General features: G+C 32.8%; 1 protein-coding gene across 1 annotated transcript in view; it reads right to left on the bottom strand.

The window, feature by feature from the left end:
• The window catches only part of Mbl (muscleblind), a 245168-nt gene extending 225260 nt beyond the window's left edge, over positions 1–19908 (bottom strand). The window contains exon 1 of the mRNA XM_026631669.2: positions 19753–19908. The gene's annotated coding sequence lies outside the window, so the exon portion shown is untranslated. The remainder of the gene's footprint in view (positions 1–19752) is intronic.
• Positions 19909–20284: the final 376 nt, after the last annotated feature.

Raw genomic sequence — 20284 nt, forward strand, 5'->3', positions numbered from 1 at the left:
CGCACGCTTAGTAGATCGATTTCCTCAAACAGCTTTTGGGTTGGATATCTAAAAGGCTTCTTAAGCATCGTTTTGATCACTGATCACTGGGCTCTTTCCAATTGAAGTAAAGATGTCTTAGGTGCACTTCCCCAGCTCGTAATACAGTAGGTGAGTAATGAATGAGTTAAAGCAAAGTAAACAGACTTTAATATATCTCTCGTTGCTGAGACGCGAAGAAAGCGCATTATATTTGGTGTTTTACGTATACGAGATGAAAGGGATTTTATCTGTGTTTTAAAGCTAAAGTTGATGTCAATAATTACGCCGAGGTACCTGACAGTATCAGTGGGTTTTATAGATTCACAACTGCAGGTATCCACAGAATTGCACTGGTGTAATTTTATAAAGGGTCTGAAAGGCGGTAACGAAGCCGATGTTTTATAAAAACATAGAAAATTTGTTTTTTTATAATATAATGTCAGGAGATTTGACTGAAGCCAACACAATATCTGCTTCACGACCCTCCTTCATATAAAATAGCTGTGTCGTCTGCGTAGCAAATTACTTCTGCATTTGTACAAGAGTGTATGTCATTCATATACATTATGAATAAAGTCGGGCCAAGAATGCTTCCTTGCGGTATACCAAAGCTAATGGGCTGTAAATCACTTGCATGCTTTCCAATTCTAACACACTGTTTCCTATCAGTGAGATAGCTTTTCAACCATTCCAAGGGAAGACGCCTTATTCCAAATTGTTTTTCTAGTTTTCGCAGAAAAATTGAAAATGATACATTATCAAATGCCTTGGCCAAATCGAGGAAGATACCTATACTGCATTTATTACTATCAAGTTGTCTTGCAACAGTAGAGGTAAGCAAATTAACAGCATCCTCTGTCGATCTTCCGGCCGAAGCCGAAGTGTCTCTCCGAAATAAAATTGTTTACATCAATGAAGTTAACGAGTCTCTTATTAACTACTTCTTCTAAAAGCTTCGAGAAAGCGGACAGGAGTGAGATGGGCCGATAACTTTCAATGCTATGTTTGGGTCCACTTTTATATACTGGTGTAATAGATGCAATCTTCCAATCATTTGGGAAAACACCCGATCTTAAACTTAAATTTAAGATTTATGTAAGAGGTGGTACTATTACTTTTCGGATTTCCTTTAATATGGCGTTGGAAATACCATCAATACCTGGAGATTTATTCGTTTTAAGTGAGAGAATATACGATTCTACTTCAGTCTCATCGACAGGCTGCAAAAAGAAAGAGTTTGCATTATGTTGGCTATTTATGTTAGATGCTAATACTTCTTCATTAGTGTGGAGGTTACTTAGGGTATTCTGAGCTATATATCTTTGGTGCTATTGGATAGTTCGTTTTTTACGTACTCAGGCTTTAGTTTACGCAGCAAAATTGTTGCAGAGGTTTCTATAACGGGTATATGTAATGTGCAACTGTTGGTCATTTGGTGACTTCCGTGTTTTCATGTGCAGTCGATCTCTATGTTTCATGTAACGCAGTAGCCCAGGAGTAATCCATGGCTTGATATCAAATTTTTAACGACTAACCATAACTTTTCGCGTGTGCTTATTAATTATTTCGTCAAGGCGGCTGTTGAAATCTTTCACTACTTGGTTTATATCAATATTTTCAAGGAGTGTTGTCTAGTCCACTTGCGATATTTCATTTTTAATAGCTTCTAAATTTCTTTTGATAGTAAATCTCTCCCTTTTTGTTTGTTTGTTTGCGTTTAGGATAAAACCAAGCAGTATCATGTCGTGATCGGTTATATCTGTGTTACAGATTACACATACTGCATATGCAACTGAATTTACAAAAATATAGTCAAGGCATGCTTGTCTTCTTGTGGGTTTTGAAATTGCGGGGAAAAGACCATGTTCTGCTAATAGGAGAAGGTATTCCAGCTGTTGGTTATTTGGAGAAATTATGTTGATATTAATATCACCCACAAGTATAGTGGTTTTATTATTACAGAAATATTATTCAGTATGTTATCAAGGGAAAATTGGAATTTATTAATATTGCTGTACGATGGTGAGCGGTATACTCCCAATATAGTCGCAGTGTTGTTTAGTGTCAGTTGCAAACAATTTGCATCAATAAAAGGCTCTGTGACGCAGACAGTTAAGTTATTCTTTATATACGCTACGACACCACTGTTTTGATTAATAATTTTTTGAGTGTTATAACTAGTGTAGTGTTTTATTTGAGGAATAATTGTAGAATCGTCAAGCCAACATTCTGTTAAAATTATACAATCTAACGAAATACCCACTCTAGTAAGTACCGCCATAAAATAATCGAAGTTCTTATTCAAACTTCGAACATTGGCGGTGTAAGGAATGGTTAATATTTCTTTCAGCGCCATTGTCTATAGGCGATGGTGTCCACTTACCATCACGTGGCCCAATTGCTCGTCCGACAACCTATACCATAAAAAAGAAATATAAATTTGATTTTAATCAGTCTTCAATACGTACTCTTTATGTTTTTAAAGAAAATATTTATTTTATCGCCAAACTGTACTACTTAGTACTAGTAGAATATTTAAGGTTAAGCTGTGTTATTATTTATATTTTTTATCTAAGTTCATTTCTGATGATAAATGATTTTCTGATTGGCCAATCTTTAGGGATGTGAAGGGGCGAAGGTGACCACAACCAATCAGGACCAAATCTTCATCTATTTTGATAAACTTATGATAAACTTTTTATTTTCTTTAAATTACTTTAACATGATTCCTTGATATTAGCCCTCTTCGATATTTTTATTTTATTTTATTTGGTTCTTCAACAATGTGTACACTGATTATAATAATATAATATAACAAAGTAAAATTATATTCTAAGTGTCACAATTACTTAAAAAAGAACACAGCATACACAAAAACAATCAACATCTTAACCTAATTTGAAAAGTATTTAAATAAAATTTAAATAACTATTTAATTAAAACGAAATAAAAGTAAAAAACAAAAAACTATGTAATAAAAATACAAGGATGTATCAACTTAAACAGTATTTTTGCTGCCCAGTACGATCTTTTTCATGGACGCTATGGACGTAACATTTAGATCGACACTGTTTTGATATTCATCATAAGCATTGTACATTTGTGAAAGTTGGCTATGTAGTTTAAGATTTGTGCGATGCTTTGCTTTATTAAACAAGTGTAAATTATTTGACCTAGCTAATCTGGTGGGAACATTAAAAGTAAGCTTTTGTAATAGGTCAGAATGAAAAATAGACCCAGTAACGATTCTACTTAGAAATATTAAGTGAAACAGACTTCTACGTTTCGACAATGGAGAGAGTTTGAAAAATTCATCGTAAATTTTTAGTACTTTGCTAAGCTTGCAACTAAAAGTTAAATGTCTAATGAATTTCTTCTGGATGGATTCAAGTCTATCGATATGATTCTTGTATTTAGGAGACCAAACTACACTACAGTACTCTAAATTACTTCTCACCAATGCATTGTACATAACAATTTTTGTAGCTGCTTGCTTGAAGTTCTTAGATTCTCTTATTAAAAATCCTAGTATTATTGATGCCTTGAGGACTAAAATTTCGATATGTTTATCAAATTTAAGTTTTTGGTCCAAATTTATACCCAAATCCCTAATAATTTCTACCTCTTTAAGTACTTCCCCGTTTATATTATATACTGTCGGTTTTTTATATTTGTTTTTTGTGAATTTAGTATGTTTACATTTTGCTACATTTAAAGCCATTTTGTTTTTTGTGCACCACTGCAAGTCTATCTAAATCATTTTGAAATAAAATAGAGTCGGAAGTATCCTTAATCCTAGCCGTAGCTTTTAAATCGTCTGCGAATAGATAGATATATTTGTGAGTTTTTAAAGCATTCACCGATATCGTTTATAAAGATTGTAAACAATTGTTGTCCTAGATGGGAACCCTGCGGGATACCAGACAAGACCTGAAAGGAATTGGAAGTATAACCATTTACCACTACTCTAGCATTGCGATTGATCAGATAAGAATCAGATAAGATTGCTTTTAGAAATGTATTTTTTTCTTACACAGATATTTATTGACTCTTTAGATCAATATCCGAAGTTTCAACGAATTTTTGAATCAGTCAAAACTCGAATCGGTTGATAGTTTTGATATTTTATTTAATAAGTATTGTTTCTCTCTTAGTATATTTCATTTTAATAACCGTTTAAATGTATGAGATATTGTGGGTTGACCTCTATCTTTAATAATCGATTATTTTGACAATTCCAGAATCTTTAGATCTCTAGAAAGCTGTAAATTGCAAATTCAGTTGCAGAATATAAATAGCAATTATTACAATATCTATTTTGACTCCAGTCCATTAGACAAATGAGCGCACATCAATCGCTATGAACGAACAAAGATCGCAGGAGCGAGTCGGAAGGTATGAACTTCCTTGGCTTCTGCCTTGCAATACTAATTAATCTCCCTGTTAATTAGTGAAGCTACCGTTCCGTAAAAAAGCTAGACGGGTTTTCATACACAAAATGTATATGACGAATACGGTTGTAACAGGTCCATTATACTGTTTAAAAATTGTTTAAAAATTATACCTATTTTAACTAAGGTTTTAATTCGTGGGTGTTTTGTTATTTATAATATACTAGCTGAATCTGTAACTTTACCCGTGCGAAATTTTTAAAACTTTATCTACCATGCAAAACGTCACTCCCTATTTTATCCCTTTGAAGAGAGAATTAAAAAATAACCTATGACCCTACTAAAAACTATCTATACACCAAATTTTATCTAAATCGGTTCAGGTTAAGCCTAAAGAGGTAATGGACAGAGTAACTTCCGCTTTTATAATATTATAGATTTCCAGTATTATTACATAAATTTGATTCATATTTAAACTCAGAAATTGATATCGTAACAATATTTTGAATATTTCACAATAAATATTTAATATAAAAAACCAGAACAAATTTATCAAGGTTCCAGGAGCATATTCGAAATATATCCAATACATGGAAAAGGAATCTGCGATTACCGAAATCGGAAGTCGGTATCGTGGCTTAGTGGCCACAAGTGGTAACGTTCATCTTCTACTAGTATCATCTAGGTCACAATTTCATGATTAAAGTTAACATTTTTTTTTAAAGTTATTATCGACAAATTTAAAGAACTGGGTTAGCAAGATGTGCTAATATATTAAAGCATTTTGGAATTAGATCACCGATCACTTGTCTATATCCTATTAATTTGATCTACTCAGAATGTTTTATTAAATTGCATGAGGGCAAATCATTTGGGATACTTCTACAAACTGTAACACCGATCCCTATTGAGTATTTCCCGGGTCAAATGAAAAATATAATTTTTTGGTATCTATCTATCTATTTAACATTTAAAAAAAAACATGTTGACGTAGCGTGAAACAACAGTTAAATTCCGTCGAAAATCAAAGGTTATTTCGATTAGATAGATATATTAATTGTGTATATGTACGTGTACTGTGTATAATATATTATAGCGTGCGTATATGTTTATATCGTGTTGTAAGTATCAATTTATAGTTATGATTTCATAAAATCTATATTTATATGTGCACACACTTCTAAATATAAAAAATCCTGAAAGTAATCTCAGTTATACGCAATAAGGTCACCGTATTGTTCAAGTCTTCAGATTTTTATAAACATTTCTGTTTTCGTTTCATGGCCGTTATGCACAATAAAGTACAAAAGTGTCTATATATATTTGTCTAACTATAAGTATTTAATGAAATATTACCAATGAAATGGTTCAAAGCGTTCTACAGGTGCGGAAGTTTGCACATAAATAGCTCTAGCTTAATTTAATAAAACATTTATTCCGAATATTGTAACAACTCGGCAATACAGGTCTGCTAATGTCGTGAATAACTGTGAATTTCAGTCCTGAGATTCCATATGGACATTGTACGCGTGATACACTTACTCTCCAATTGTCCAGCAGTATAACAATGTATCATCGATATTAATATAACGAATAAAGAAGTGTATGACAGATGATTAAAAAAATAAAAAAAATAGTTCACTAGTTACCGCCCGCGGCTTCGGCCGCGTTTTAGGGATCAGTCCTCAAATGTGAGGCATTAAAAGCTCACTGTCCTTCCTTGGATTTGAATATTGATGCTAATATTTACTGATATTATAACTAATACTGATCTTGCTTCGTACGAAATTTTACCGTAAAAGAGCAACAGACAAATAGAGCTACATTTGCATATATTATATTAGTATATATATGTCTTTGTTTCGCCCTTTGATATGTTTGTCTTCATTCTAAAACTTATATGAACTGATATAGATATAAGTATAACTTTATTTAAAAAAGAGGCAATTTTGAACGTGTCCTTCGGATGAATTTGAAGAGCAATACACCCTTCAAAATCAAAATGACATTACGCTTTAATCATTTCTTACTACGCATTCACATAAAAAAGCGATGGGGGTTCTTAAAAAATCATATAACTATTCCCTCCACACGTGCCACAAGCTCAGCTCCTTTGGATCTGCATCCTTATTTATAAGGATGCAGATCCAGACACTAGAACAAAAGGGCAGTCAAATCTAAAGGATTTTGTAGTCGAAAAATTCTCAGTTATCCGTCCGATGCCTGGAATTTGAAAGCATATACATTCTCATGCCTCAGTAAAGTTGGTTTTGTGCCTGAAATCTTTCCGGTCGTGTCTGATATGCCGTCCAATCGAATTATGTTTATCAATCTGCATACACTTGTGCACTATATTATATCCTGTGTAATAAACTAGTCTCCTTTAAGACTAGAAGGTCCGTGGCCTAAAGAGATCAGGACGACAATATATAGGAATCAAAAGTGCTATTAAGCGTCCATTTGCGAAAAGTTTGCTTTAAAGGAATTTAGGTACAATATATCCTTTACTCATCCGTTCGATAGAGCACTGTGTATCATGCGCTACGTGAACCAAAACTATGTTTATTACGGAACAAATAGAAGTTTTACCCTCGCAATGATGTGAATTTAACCAAAATAGTAAATTGAAATGGAACATACATAAAATTATATTTATTTTCATAAATAGCTAAAATTATAAAGTAAATTTACATATATAAAAAACAATTAAATCGCGTTCATGAAATTGAACCGAAATATATTTATGTATATTCCTGTATCTCATATGACATTTAGCAGGACCCGTAAACGGTGTCAAGTTTAAGCTTACAAATATCCAAATGATGGGCAATAGGCTCGTCTCTTCTTAAGGAGAAGGCTTGGAGCTTAGTCAACCATGCTGTTACAATGCGCGTTGGCGGTCATACATACAGCAGATCCGCAACCTGCAGACTTTCTCACGATGTTTTCCTTTTCCCACGTATGGTCCCTTCTGCCAAGGAATAATCGGATTATCGACAACGCTCTTCCTCTTTGATTTCAAAGTTATTATTTCAGATGTTTTACACATGGAACAGCGTATGACTTTGCTTCGTGTGTCACGTATCTCATGAATTTAGATATTCTTAGTGGTTGTATTTGTGATTTTGTAAGACAAAGATATAAACGATCCTTCATTTAGGTTCTATTTGATGCATTTTAATGAAACTTGCTTCATACTTTGGTTAAATATACATACATATATAATATCACGTTTAATCCCAGAGTATAAAGAATTCCCAAGACATTATTAAAGTACAAGTAGTGTATCTAAGTCTTATACTTTGATAATCTTCTAAGAATTATTAAGAGACTTTGTTCAATATTACTGTGTCCCCGCTGTAATAATGAAAAAGAGTTTGCTGCTCATTTATAATGTGTAAATGTGAACTAACTAGTTTGCTACGTACAAGGTTATTTACAATAGAAGAAAGTACATTGAACAATTCAGATTGCCTAATTTACAAATATCCTATAATACTTTTTTATCGCAGGCATTAAAAATCTAACAGTAATTTCCTAAAAACCCAACACATGACTAAAACTAAATGGATATTGAATACAACTGGTGGATGGCTTTTGACACAGATTTTCGTTCAATACGTGTAGGTTCCCTCAAGATATTGCCCTTCAACGAAACGAACGAAAACAAACGTATCCTTATCATTGGATCGTCTCATATACAGAAACAAATTGTTTTCGTTATATTTTACCAAAACATTCAGCGTTATGATCAGTCATAATTGTAAATATTTTAACGGAAAGCAAAGTAATCGTCACGGAACTCTTCAATTTTTATTAAACGAATCAAATCGAGCTTAGCTTCTATTTGATCACAAATCACGAGATTCTTATAGAAAATAAGTCTCTAAATAATTATTTTAGTCCAGGAATGGTCATAACCTTTTAATGTAGTCGGGATTTAAACCAAATTCATAAACATTAAGTTCAAATTAAATTAATTAAGGATATTTAATTATATACTTAAAAGAGGCTGTAATTTTTATCTATATAAATGTGATCAAGCCAGTAAGATTGTTGGTTTGAGCGCGCTAATTTCAAGATCTACCGGTACAATTTAGATAATTATGTTTGCGTGATATACTCTGATTATTAAAAATATAATAAATTATATAGTTCTACGTTCTCTGAAGAAATAGACCAGTAAACATAAATATCAACCAGTATAATTAGCATGTTAAAACTTTATTAGTATTAGGTATGTCTATGTACATATTACATATCATTTGGATTAAATAGTAATATCAGAATAAGAAACTTATGTCGTATAAGTATCTTAAATATCATTAGAAGATAAATAAAACTGACAAAATAAGTAGTCAAGATTTATTATTCTTATTGACATTAACGTAGCTTGTCAGATTGAATAAGCAATTTTGTTTCGATGTAAATGCAAAGAGTTATTACCTTACAAATTTTATTAAAAAAAAAATAGATCTAGAGCTCTCTTAAAAACTATTATATATTTTAGATTCAGATCGACAATCCCTTTGGAACGTATAAGATTTATACGATCTTGCATGAAAAAATATTAACGTTGTCACGTTTGATTCGAGGAGCTACTCCGTTGAAGATTTTCTAATCAACATTCAAGGAGCGGCGGTCGTGGCGCTGTCTCCATAAATTACGTATCAAGTGTATGTAGAGGCTTTATGAAAAATGTTTTCGCTATGAGCTTTTCCGGATACTTGTGGAAACTCCGTCGTCCCACGGTCTTTGTACACGCTTAGGCAAACAAAATATTATGTATATCGAGCCTTTGATGCGCTTACCTATTTATTAAGTATTTTTCTTACTGATCTGATCTTGTCAGCGCTCCATTGAATACATTCTTCGTATCGTATATTAATTCTACGTCTTGACAAAAGTCTTATTTTGTATGTAAATAAATTTAATGCAAAAATTATTCAGATAACGTACTTAAATTTAGCATTGTAAAGTTGGTGAAATTTTTCGTTGAATGTGTTTCAATTCAAGAAGTAGGAAAGAGACATTCCTTGTAGTTAAGTTTAGTCTTCCATTCTAAAACTTACAAGGCTTTAAACTTATGTGAGTGGCACGAAAAGATTTCCAATATCCAACATCACGTTTAAAGGTTTGAGCCGTATATCATTGCACTGTTCGAAATGTTTGTCCAAAAATAATACGAAGTGTATCTTCATCTAATAAAATCACGAAAACGAAGTCCAATAAAGTAGAACATGCCAGATAGAGAGACGTAAGACCTCAATCCGCTTTCAATTCAGAGACAAAGGGAAAGTTTGATAGAATTGGATCATCAAGCTTGAGACTCGGACACGGTTGACGATATTCGGATATCTCTTCGAGGAATAATCTCCACCGGTTGAAATGTATCATTGTTTAAAGTTACGAATTAGATATTGGGTTCGAATTAAATTGCCTTATTAGTCTTAGTTACGTTGCTTAATGGGCGGTGCTTAATGCGTTTGTTGGGAATCAGTAGGCGTGAATTTATTCCATCGATTTGCGCGTATATAGCTGGGGCCTAATCCTCACTGGACGGGTACAAACGACATCGTCAGGTGATATCAGTTGCAGCTGCGACGTGCTCGCTAGAGAATCACTTACGGATTGATGGTATTGCAACTCGATATAAACTCGGCACTACAAATCAAAAAGCAGCCATTAACTTTCATAGAAAGTATCTTTGTAAGAAGCTCCAGACAGATACCAAGATTTTATGTTAAAATAAATACAAGACAAAGTTTTATAAATGTATTTGATACGAAAATATACTTATATTTTTTTATCTTAATAATTTTGAAATGGAAATAAAGCAAATGCAAAATTCCCTAGAAATATAATTCTTCGCCTCTTTTATTTATTTTTATTGATATATTTTTTACGTTTACATCAAAATAGTATATCAATTGAAATAAAAAGCATATTTTTATTTCAACATTTTTTTATGATTTTAAATTGCTCCTTAAATTATAAATATCAATCTATGAATTAAGCAAAACGAGTAAACGCTTCACGGTTAATAAATAATTCACATACTGACAGATAATAAGTATAGGTCATGAAGATATAGTGAGCGCGGTGCAGTGGCATGGCAGGCAACACTCATCAAGCCCTCGATATTTCAACGTGCATTACAAACGTTGCGGCGGACAACTGAAGTTAATTGGATGCGCTGGCCACAGCAGGGCACAGCTATGAAATATAAAACAGGCTGAACGCGTTGCCAGGTGAGTGCAGACCCATTATCCCGCAGCCAACGTAACGTGTCGCGTCTCGTTATCGTGGCGTTTGCTTAACGGAGTTACAGACTCCGGTATGCAGAAATTTTGTTGAAGTGACATTTGATGAGCTGAAAACGTCAAGCTTGCGGCGTAGTTACGAGAAGGTGCATATGCGCCCCGCTTAGGCTGGGAACTGACATAAAATATTATTGTAACGAAAAACATTCGCAACGAAAGTGTTACCGTACGATGTCTAAAAAAAATTGAGTCACAGCGTTCAGTCGTGCTTCAATTTTATTCGTAGTGAAAATATCAGCTGATAATAAAGATTGTATTTGATAGATTTTCGAAATAAAACGTGAGAAGGTTGCAACGATGCGTCGTCTTGTAACGTAACACTCAAAGAGAATCATCGACACGCCGACAACGAGGTGGAGCATATGATATTCGCGGCGATCATCGCGGTTCACTGTATGCACGAATGCTCACATTGTAACATGTTACGATACGTTAAAATGATACAGGTCAGTCGCCCTTTTTACACGTACACGAGTTTACGTGAAATCTCTACACGTGTCTGCTCGTGGATATTTACAACGAATGTGGCACACAGTACGGTTCAAACGGACTGTGTAATAATGGCCCATCAAAATTTCCACGCTAGAGTTGTCGAGCCGATCGGAAAAATTCACTCAACTAGTCTCGAAAGCGGTGTCGTAATCCGCGTGCGCCACTGTGTGTGAAATTGAAATTAAAATTCTATTAATGTGGAAAGATTGAAATAGATCGCAGACACGTGGGAATTGTGTCCGTTATAACGGTTATGAAATCTTTTGGTTCGAACTCTCTTAATTAAAATTGTTTGTTTTATTTATTAGAAATAGTATTAAAGTCTAGCCTTAGCTTATTAATAGAACTCATTCAACTCATTAAAAAATATACCTTAATATACTTTATACGATTAAAATATTATCATGCATTCTCAGAAAACAATAAAACTTTCAATTATATTGTAATAAAAAGTTCTAAATTATTTTATGAATGCACTCAAGATTATAAAAATGAATGTAATTATAAAAAAAAAAAAATTAAAATGAAATCGAATAAACTTTAAAGATCTTATGCAGCATAATGCCGGTATCATTCTCGTTATTGTCTACCGACTCAGTATCAAAATTGCCGAGTGTAAGAACAGGGCGTGTTCGCTTAAGCCCCGATTTATTGTGATCGTGATAAACCGGTCTGCAGAGCACCATTCGTCCATTAGCTGACGTGCCGGCTTGGCTTGTAAATGAAAATGCTTTTTGTCCCTGTCAATCGCTGCAAGAAAACAAATAGTGAATTTTTCACTTCTCGCCCGAGAATGAATGTCAGGGTTTTGACACGGACTAAAATTTAACATCAGTTAAAAAGATAAGCAATTGGCAAAGGAGCAACAACTTTATTCCTTAAATTAAACAAATTGCTTTTGAAAATGAATTGGTTTAACGCCTGAAGGTATTAAACCGTTATATTTTTATACGTCCAATCAAATAAATAACCTATGATTAAACGCTATCAGTTTGATATTTAGAGTTATGAAATAAGAAGACTCTCTTTGAACTATTGGTATAAATAAAAACAATTGAAATATTTAAGGAATTCGCACGGGTGCAATGCTGATACTAAATATACTACAGAATGTCTTACAATGATCACAGCTTTTTTGTCATTAGACACTACAAACCGCTATGTCCCTGCATTTTATATCTGTAATATCTTCGAAAATATTCATTTGAATAACATGCTGTAAAGGGACATATTAATCTATTTTAAATGCACAATGTATTTAAAGTTAGGTGTAATTTTACTTAATTGGATAAGGATTAATGTTGTATTGCTTAAAATCGCTTCGAAAATAAGTCATTATTTCTTGTAAAAAGTAAAGGATTAAAAACGGTTATTGTGGGCTATCCCTAATAGATATACCATCGCGGACTTTTTTGAAGACCTTTGTAAGGTGTACAATATTGTAGTATATTATTTTGACCTATCTCGTAGGGTTGAGCCAGCGTTTGCAAGGTAAGCGCAAAAATGTGTTTAGTTTTAGTGGATTTTTACCCCATATTATCAGACCAAAATCCACAGAGGCAATTCGACGAATACCATGTGAATAATGATTAAGTAAATTAGAATCATCGACCCAATTCCCCTAATACTAGATAAGGTGTGTTAAGTGAGCCAGGCGAAACTAATAACAAACTTAACCGATACAATATGACGTCAAAGAATCCTCTCTCTGTATTTCTACCCGATTTAACCTAACATTTTTGTTTGCTTATAACAGATTTTCTTCGACGTAATTTGCGGATCAAAGAATTTTATCGGCGACTTTTTGTTTACCGTTTTTAACGATATTGCATTTATTGTAACAATGTAATATGTTATAACTTTTGATATCCTTTATATTGAGTATATTTTATTACGATCAATCTCAGTTATATGTGCATAATATACGCAAATCTAGTCAAAGTCGATTATATCCTACTGCTATCATCATTGTCGTATCGAGTTTAAAAAATCTTCAAGTGTATGTAATTTGGATGAAAATATAACAATTGATAAAAAATTATATCAACCCGATCTGACAATAGAACCAAGAAGTAGATACTTGAATTCTCCAATCGAATAAATCCCCTCCAGTGTCGATGACCATAAATATAATTTCTGAAGCATTTCTGAGTGTTAATTATCAACTGTAATGACTTTAATAATTGTTGGCATTTTTGAAACGACTATATAAAATATTTTTTATAGAATTGAATTAAATAAAAAAAAAATCATTTAAGCGCTTTAGTAATAAAATCTAGAAGCTGAAAAGAATCACTTACACAGTCACAAAGGGAACGGGAAGCGAGCTGTTCTAGCAATATCGAGAAAGCCTTTATATTATCGTGAATAAAAGATAATTCATGAATGATCAAACAAAACGTACCATAAAGGCTATCGACTCCATATTTCACAGAAATTAGCTTATTTGCCAGATATGTAGATTAGGCAGACTGACTGGCGCCGTCCTAGATCTATCGAGCGGAAAAATTAGGTTTCATAAGTATTTCTTATAAACATTGCCTATCAATCATTTTATATTGATAACTCATGATCTAATGTATTTAAATATATCCGATTGTTTAAGTTACAGAACAAGTTGTCTGTTTTATCTGTAATATAGTCATTGATGGTCTTCATACTTTGCGCTTTTAATTTTACTTCATATCAATAAAATATACTACAATATGATAGTATCAAAACTGTCATAAAAATAGATCTACAAAATCTTTTATAACTACACGTTATTAATATCTATAACAATTGACCCCAGTGATCTAAAGAGTTTTGATTGTAATTACTAAGGAAAAACACAGAAGTAACTTTTGTAATTTTATTTAAATGGATTGAATCAACGTTACAACTACAAATAAATCGAGATAGATCTACTATTACAGCTTTCCTCCCTTTTAGGTATAATACTTTTCTGTCGATATAAATTAATTGCCTTCGGATTGCGCACTCATTCGTTTAACTAAATATATATTAAAAAATATATTTCGATTTCAAAACTACATAATGTTTTAAAGAAATCACTTATATAATCAAATTGATAATTTAACAGAAAAAAAAATATATAAACTGTTTCGAAATCAAATTTAGGTAAGTATTTCAAAATACACTCCATAAAATATATAAGATATACGTCTTTAAAGATTAGATGGCAGTCGTATAAAGTTAGGCCAACTATTGACATTACGTACAGATTCGAGTGAGCCAACTTCCATAAGAGTTAAATTAAAATTGAAAAAAAGATACGGTAAAGAAATATATTTGATCCTATAAATATTGTTTTATAAATGAATCCTAAAATAAATATATCTGAACAACTATAGAAAATTTATTTTAGTATTGCATACATAGATATTGTTGAAGTTAAAGTAAAATTTGTAAACAAATAAGTCTCCCCTGTCAGACGCAACACCTATACCGCCGGTAGAGTTTATTAAGGAAGATAAGAAAGTTTTTCTTATTAGGTATCAAAGAAACTGTCGTAAATACAGAAATTAGCGAGAGTATCATCGTCGGAGCGGTGTGTAAACATCTAAAGTTTGAAAGTGGCGTTGCGTCGCCGTCCCGTCGAGCAATCTCGTCGGCCCGCAACGTGTAACTTACTTCCTTAATATTGTCTACTACATAAACTTGTAGTTTATTAATAATACTTCATAATGTAAACAGTTTATTTAAACATGTATAATACCAAATCTACAAATTAATAACCAATTTCAAGTCCACCGAAAAAGGGGACATCGAAATCAATAAGCTTAAATAAAAATGGGAATTAGTGACGCATTATAAAAAAAAACAATATCTGTAAACTTTTTGAACATTGGCAGAATTTTCAGCATATAACTTACCATATATTGATTAGTAAGTATAGCACTGGCTTATCTCGTCTGGAGTTTGGTATAACTTTGTATTTTAGTGGTTATAGATATATTTTGACGAACGAAAAAATAGCTAATGTTAACCTAATAGTAAGCGACAACCACCGCCCATAGAATAGTACTCTAAAAATATATTAAACATACGCTATGCGCCATTCCATACATCCCCAATGCGCCACCTAGAGAACTAAGATGTGCCTTGTGCCTATAGTTACACTGGCTCATACACACTTCAAACTAAATCACAGCAATAAGGATTGCTGATTGGCGGTAGAAAATTTCATGAGAGGATGGTTCCCAGACAACGTACAAAGCAAACAAAGCCTTACCGTAAAGTAACAAGCATGTTTAGTGTAAACATATTTGTTTAGCATCACAACAAATTCAAGGTCTTGTCCAAGGTAACTTGGACTTGTTGAATCAATAAAGGCACAATGATCACTTTATCCAAGGTAACCTCTGAGCTGTCGGCCATTAAATAACGATTATTTAGTCAAAATACCCTCGACTAACTTCTACTTTCATGACGTTTGCTGTCAACCATATTGAACAGTGATTCTATTTCCACTTGTTCAACGGATTTGTGGCGAGCTTTTTTTATGAATTAAATTAACTGTTTTGTTACTAAAATTTTAATTAGTTTTCTATTATAAAACTTTTTTATTTATAATCAATAATAATAATAAATGAAAAATATAGGCTCAGTATTTATTCAATATTTTTAATAGCAGTTTTCTAATTTCGGGAGAAAGAGATGAATGAGAAAAGGTCTAAACCAGAAATCTTAATATAATTTATGCATCCACTGAAATCTACCTATTTAGTTCAGCTTATAGATATATATTGTGTCAACATACCTGCTTACATGCACGTTTTTGATGAAGTTCAACCTTTTAATCATAGTATCTAATATGAGCAGTGTGTAAATTCTCCAACTGCTATTTTCAACGTATTAGAATAAGCCCCAAACCTTCTTATTAAAAGAAGAGACTTTTGCCAACTGTAGGATATTAACAAGCTGAAACACATGCACATTAACATTTTGTGGGACAGTAAGCGCCTATATTATATACGTCATAATTACTTAGATATTGTGTCTAGTTTATCGTACCTCAATGTTAATACATTACGAGTATATTCAATATATTACGTGCAAATATATTCTGGAGCTAAAGGTAATTTGAATAAATTCTACTTTGTATTATTGTTTATGATCTCATTCAATTTTTGTATTATAAGACGCTGGAATTTCTTTCAACCCATTTGTATTGATGGAGCTTCTAAATCCAATGTATTTTATAAATAATATATGAACTTAATTTTATTTACGATATGTTATTCGTACCTACGATCATAAGAGATAACACATATTTGAAAATCTAATAGAAATTCCACATATGTGTACCTACTATATATTAATGCACACTCTACTCTTTATCTTTTAATATTAAATGAACAATTACATATCTATGATTTGACTAAAATTTTGTACTCAAATAAGATTTTACTTTTTAAGTTTTTTTATATATAGTATATAAATCCGTTGTGAAAAAAAAACGCAGTTTTCACAAAAAAATATATCATTTTCTACAAATTATGGGAGCAATGCTTCGTCGTCTAGGTACGGTTTATGCAATTTTTAACTTAAAATATTTAACTACCAAAATATTTCGACTAAAAAAGGTCCATGAAACAGTTAATGAGACATTATAAATCGTATTCTATGTCAAAATGGCATGAGAATTGTAGGCTGCGAATTATTTGTTTAACAACGTTGAAGTCGATTGAATTAAAAGGTTAATAAGTTTATTTAATTAAATTAAACATAGGTAATGAATTATAATAATATGGCTACTACTTTCACTGACTATTGCTACGGTAATAATCAACAATAAGTCAATTGAGGGATTGATCAATTTAGGACTAAGCTAATTAAAATTATAAAATATGTTTATATATATTTTTTAAACACACAATTTCTTTGTTTTATTATTAAAATTTCATCGAACTACTTGTCTAGTTTTCAGAAAATTAGAGATTGTTGGAACTTCTCATCTCACAACAATGCCAGGACTGTTGAAATCAATTCGCTCGTTTAATTGCGAAACGCCAATTGAAAATGGAAGATAGAAAGTTGATCTATTCTGATTTACAATTTTCTAGCGTCAGATTTTAAATGCAATTATGATTGATTTTAATCAACCTCCATGACGTTAACTAACTTTAAAGAATGAATTTTGATACCTCACATTGACAATTATTAAGTAAATAATATATTATAGCTAAGAAATTAGTCCAAGATGGATTTATAATAAAAATAATACTGTTTTTTTTAAATTAATTAATTGATGTAGACGTTTACAGATATTAATCATCTTATTTAACTTCAAGTACTCTATCAAAAAGATTTTAGAAAAGATAACTATTTCAGTTAGATCGTATTTTGTACATGCTTTTATACGTATAATATAATATAAGTAGGTAGTAGGTATATATTGTTTTCATTCTTTGCACACACTAAAGCTTATTTGCAATTGTAATGTTAAAACTGTCAATTGATGACGTTAAGACACACGACAGTACACCGTTGCTTGTCTAGGCGGTATTAAATAATAAATAAGAAACGGATTAATTAATCCCATGGTTCATAGTAATTTGGTATGCACATTATTGGTCATAAGAGAAAAATTTTTTTTTTTTTTTAAATTATTGTCTAGCATTGGATAGTGTCTTAGTGATTTTGGAAGTCTATATTTAAAAATATAATAAAATGTCAGTGTCATATTCATTCATCTAAATATTCGTCATTATGTACAGGGAACGTTGTTTGAAAAGCTATAGAGAACTTTCGAATTATGTCAAGTATTCAACTGCCTCCCAATTTGTTTAAAGCCCTTTTCAAGTGTCTTTTGCGTATTACTGTACATATCCATACTCCTTTATAATTTATACATTAAAATTATCGCCTTTAACATTTCATTGGAATCTAAAAAAAACAGCTAGAACGAATGTTTGTACAACTAGGTAACAAACAGGTGCATAATTAAATTAATTTATCAAATAAGCTGAACGTTCGAATTTCAAAATTATTAATTTAGAACGTTGAAGTTGCTTCCGGAACGCAAGAGTTTATACAACAGAATATCAAATTTCAGTAGTATATCTTGTTCTACATAAAGCATAAAAACAAGAACAACTTATTTAAAATATATTCGATATTGTTTGGTTGATATTATTTTAGTATTATTATTTACTTCATAAATAGTTAACGAGATAAGATTGCGTGAATGTTGAGTTATAAGGGTGAATGTACACTCAGCGATATGTGCGTGGAATGGATGGATGTCCCTAGCGGTTTAAGGCTAGACCTCAATGAGTCACTAGTGTTCATCGGGGAAGGATGTTACGATCGGTAAATAAACCTTAATTAATAATAAAAAAAACTTTAATGGAACACGTTTTTGTATTTAATCTCAATACCCGTAAAATTAATTTAGACATAATTAATTAATTTCATGTAGACTCTTTAATGTTCTCGAACTGTTGGTGCTGGTCTTAAGAGCTATTAGCTAATTAATAACATTGTTAAACACCGTGACTATGCTTTTATGAGTATACAGTGTAATTGACGAGTGATACGTCGTATAAAATTATCCTTGAAGTTGGCATTTTATTGAAATATATTATATAACGACAAATTAGAAAATGACCGATGTGGACGAACGGCTCGGGTAGTGGAGTCCGTTTATACATAATTTTATTTACTGTTCCGCAGAGGACAACTTTTTAATGGTGCGATAACGGACCATCCGCGAGCGAGGCTGGCGTTAAATCTCAAGCTCATAAATATGTTATGTAAACCCACCCTAATAATTAGTCGCGGTTACGGCGTGTAGTTAAGTTTTATGGGGCCCGCGGAGGCTCTAAGTGGGAGTGAGAGCTCGGAAAAATGTTCTTTAATTTGTCTGTCTGCGTTCGGAGGCGATGAAACGGAAATTGTTATGTTTATTCGGAGAGTCTTGTATCTCCAGCTACCCTTTTATTTTTTCCACCGTTTTAATGCGATTGGATTTCCGTAGATACTCGGCAGCGAGATCACATTGAATATGTATAATTTAGTCTGATTCCGAGCAACCTTCGCTTTCATTGCCCTTAGCTTTTAGAATATTGGGTAAATCAATTTGTGATACGAGGACTCGCTTCACGTGTATCGTTAGTATTTAACAAGAACTAATAATATTACATTACCCATTTATATTACGTTACACATTTATATAAATCTTTGACGATATTGATCTATAGACTAAAATGATAATTTCATATATCTAGAAAGTTTTTCTATGGGTGCGCTTATATGACTAATGATTAATGATTCTGGTGCTTTAGTTAACGCTATTTGGGTAAAAGTTTCAATATGTATGCTGCTACGTATAATTCTTGTTTGTTATTAAGTTGATCACATATTGTAACTTGTGCGGTAGACAGTGGGAATAAGGGCTATTTTAGGCATACGATATGAGTCATTGATAAGGAGCGCGTGTCGGTCGCCTTGGAGGCGGCGACGCCGCCGACGACGAGTAAGCGCGGGAAGGGCGCGGGGAGGCAGCATGGACACAGTACCTGGCACTGTCGCTGCAACAGCACTCCTCACAGCGTACGCAACTTAGTTTCGCAACTAGTTCACAACTCCCGCTCGAAGCGACCGGCGTAAGCTCGTGAAGCGCGTGCTGCTCAAGTTACAACGAGTACGGCAACGAAGCGAGATACGGAGTCATGCGGTCAGCCAAAAGGACACAAACCTACTGGCGAGCTGGGTGTTAGTACGCGGGCGGGGCGGCGGGCGGGGGCGCGCCATTGGCCCGCCGGGGCACGCCTCCGACGACGTCGCTGCCGCCGCCGACGCCGCGTCGTCGCTCCGCATCACACCGCACGGCGCCCGCTGCACCACTTCTTACACTTACTTCAAGAAGCACCCATAAACAAGCTCACAAGAGATAACATACAAACATCGAAAACTTTAGACTCACCTATTTATTTTATATCATCCTAGAATAGCTTTAAATAAATTCTACACACATGATGAAATGTTATTTTGATATTATAAGCACAATCATACGAATGTCATTGAGGTGACACTTGGATGAGCTTTAAT

Source organism: Vanessa tameamea, chromosome 4, assembly GCF_037043105.1.
Source record: "Vanessa tameamea isolate UH-Manoa-2023 chromosome 4, ilVanTame1 primary haplotype, whole genome shotgun sequence".
In the NCBI taxonomy this organism is placed as follows: domain Eukaryota; kingdom Metazoa; phylum Arthropoda; class Insecta; order Lepidoptera; family Nymphalidae; genus Vanessa; species Vanessa tameamea.